This window comes from Podarcis muralis, chromosome 16 (genome assembly GCF_964188315.1).
Source record: "Podarcis muralis chromosome 16, rPodMur119.hap1.1, whole genome shotgun sequence".
In the NCBI taxonomy this organism is placed as follows: Eukaryota; Metazoa; Chordata; class Lepidosauria; order Squamata; family Lacertidae; genus Podarcis; species Podarcis muralis.
This window is the reverse complement of record NC_135670.1, coordinates 6246073-6249569: the sequence shown is the minus strand read 5'-3', so window position 1 is coordinate 6249569 and position 3497 is coordinate 6246073.

Sequence of the window (3497 nt, the reverse complement as noted above, 5' to 3'; positions counted from 1 at the left end):
GCTGAGACCCTACCTGCCCACGGACCATCTCACCAAAGTGGTGCATGCTCTGGTTATCTCCTGCTTTGACTACTGCAATGCGCTCTCCATGGGGAGAAGGTGAAGGTGACCTGGAAACTATAATAATAATAATAATAATAATTTATTATTTATACCCCGCCCATCTGGCTGAGTTTCCCCAGCCACTCTGGGCGGCTCCCAATCAGTGTTAAAAACAGTACAGCATTACATATTAAAAACTTCCCTGAACAGGGCTGCCTTAAGATGTCTTCTGAATATCAGGTAATTATTTATCTCTTTGACATCTAATGGGAGGGCGTTCCACAGGGCGGGCGCCACTACCGAGAAGGCCCTCTGTCTGGTTCCCTGTAGCCTCACTTCTCGCAATGAGGGAACCGCCAGAAGGCCCTCGGCGCTGGATCTCAGTGTCCGGGCTGAATGATGGGGGTGGAGACGCTCCTTCAGGTATACAGGACCAAGGCCGTTTAGGGCTTTAAAGGTCAGCACCAACACTTTGAATCGTGCTCGGAAACGTACTGGGAGCCAATGCAGGTCTCTCAGAACCGGTGTTATATGGTCCCGGCGGCCACTCCCAGTCACCAGTCTAGCTGCCGCATTCTGGATTAATTGCAGTTTCCGGGTCACCTTCAAAGGTAGCCCCACGTAGAGCGCGTTGCAGTAGTCCAAGCGTGAGATAACTAGAGCATGCACCACTCTGGCGAGACAGTTCGCGGGCAGGTAGGGTCTTAGCCTGCGTACCAGGTGGAGCTGGTAGACAGCTGCCCTGGACACAGAGTTAACCTGCGCCTCCATGGACAGCTGTGAGTCCAAAATGACTCCCAGGCTACGCACCTGGTCCTTTAGGGGCACAGTTACCCCATTCAAGACCAGGGAATCCCCCACACCAACCCGCTCCCTGTCCCCCAAAAACAGTACTTCTGTCTTGTCAGGATTCAACCTCAGTCTGTTAGCCGCCATCCATCCTCCAACCGCCTCCAGGCACTCACACAGGACCTTCACCGCCTTCACTGGTTCTGATTTAAAGGAGAGGTAGAGCTGGGTGTCATCTGCGTACTGATGAACACCCAGTCCAAACCCCCTGATGATCTCTCCCAGCGGCTTCATATAGATATTAAAAAGCATGGGGGAGAGGACAGAACCCTGAGGCACCCCACAAGTGAGAGCCCAGGGGTCTGAGCACTCATCCCCCACCACCACTTTCTGGACACGACCCAGGAGGAAGGAGCGGAACCACTGTATGACAGTGCCCCCAGCTCCCAGCCCCTCTAGACGGTCCAGAAGGATGTTATGGTCGATGGTGTCAAAGGCCGCTGAGAGATCCAGCAGAACTAGGAAACAGCTCTCACCTTTGTCCCTAGCCCGCCGGAGATCATCAACCAGCGCGACCAAGGCAGTTTCAGTCCCATGGTGAGACCTGAATCCCGATTGGAAGGGATCCAAATGGTCCGTTTCCTCCAGGCGTGCTTGGAGTTGTTCAGCAACCACCCGCTCAATCACCTTGCCCAAGAATGGTAGATTTGAGACTGGGCGATAGTTGGCCAAATTGGCCGGGTCTAAAGATGTTTTTTTAAGAAGCGGTTTAATGACCGCCTCTTTCAGCGGGTCTGGGAAGGCTCCCTCACAGAGGGAAGCATTCACCACCCCGCAGAGCCCATCGCCCAGCCCTTCCCGGCTCGCTTTTATCAGCCAGGATGGGCAAGGATCAAGGAGACAGGTGGTCGGTTTCACTTTTCCAAGCAGCCTGTCCACATCCTCGGAGGTAACAGACTGGAATTGATCCCATGTAACAGGACCAGACAGAACTCTAGCACTCTCCCGCCCTGGCCCTGCTCCCACGGTGGAGTCTACCTCCTTCTGAATCTGAGCGATTTTATCTGCAAAAAACTTTGCAAAAGCATTGCAGGAGATCTTGGGGTCCCTACCAGGCCCCGGTGGTACAGGTGGTTCCGATAGATTGCGAACCACCTGAAAAAGTCTCCTGCTGCTGTTTTCTGCAGATGCTATGCAGGCAGCGAAGAAGGCCCTCTTCGCCGTCGCCATTGCCACTTGGTAGGCTCGACGTTGAGCTCTAGCCCGTGTCCGGTCTGATTCAGAATGAGTTTTCCGCCACCGGCGCTCTAGCCGTCTCAACGATTGTTTCATCACCCTCAGCTCCGGGGAAAACCAGAATGTGGCAGCTAGAATGGTGACTGGGAGCGGTCGCCGAGACCACATACCACCGGTCTGAGGCCATTTAGGGCTTAAAAGGTCAGCACCAACACTTTGAATTGTCCTCAGAAATGTACTGGGACCCAATGTAGGAATTTCAAGACCGGTATTATGTGGTCTCGGCGGCCGCTCCCAGTCCCCAATCTAGCTGCCACATTCTGGATTTTTAACATTAAGAAAGGGTTAAGGAATGGTTTTCATAACTTAGTTGGACACATTACATCCTACTTTTAATAACACATTATGAATGTCAATGCGCTGCAGAGCAACCAGCAGTAGGGAAACAACATTTTGATGGAGGAAAAAAAGGGAAGAAACACTTTTAATTTACAAGTATGCCCTGTGACATTTTAGAACAGTATATCAAATATCGTTCTAAGAATGTAAACCTGGTCAGTATAGATTGAGCCATGGCCTTAATGGTTTGACATTCACTGTGGTGCGCATGCCCGACCTTCAGGGTAAGTTGACAAGGGAATGCTCATACCCAAAATGCTTTGGGAATTGTACCCCAAGGACCTCTAATGTTGCTTTCCTCCCCAGACTAGAGGCCAGATTAAACCCAGGAACAAAAAGCCACTTCAAGCGATGGCTCCCTACAGTTTGAAATAGGTGAAAAAGAGGAGTCCTATGCCAGTTCTGGGTTTTCTTCCAAATTCCACTTTTGGGGTGTTGAATTGTGGCAAATCTACTCCGACCCTAGAGTGGGAGCAAAATTATTCCGACCGTGCTTTCAAACTTTATATTCTTTGTGAACTAACTTCCACCAATGTATTTGATAGTTTTGAAACTTTTCTCTTTAAATACCGTCTTTTTAAGTGTCATACCACCTTGTGATATCTTATATTAAGGTGCAATTTGTAAACATTTAAATCAAGAAAGTGAGAAATAGGGAATTATGCTGGGAATGGCATAAAATCTATAAAATGAAATAATCTGCATTGATGTTATATGTTCTGGTGTTTGAGTCGATTTAGTTTAGGTTCTTTGTTTTTGTTCTGCAAAAAAAGGGAACTGATTTAGTCAAAGGTACCTTGAAGGCCATTTCTCATTTCGAATGAGGACCCCAAGGTATCACAAGGGTAGGTGCAGCTGCAACTGTGCTGAAGCTGAGTTGGTCAAGATCAGCTCAGTGCCTCGACAGGAGGTAATGAGAGAACCCTACGTAATTCCACACTTGAATTCAATCATAGAAAAAAGAGAGAGGAGATCAATATTTTTGGATGCAAATAGAAGTTTAATATGAACCCAGAGAGGTATGCATAGCC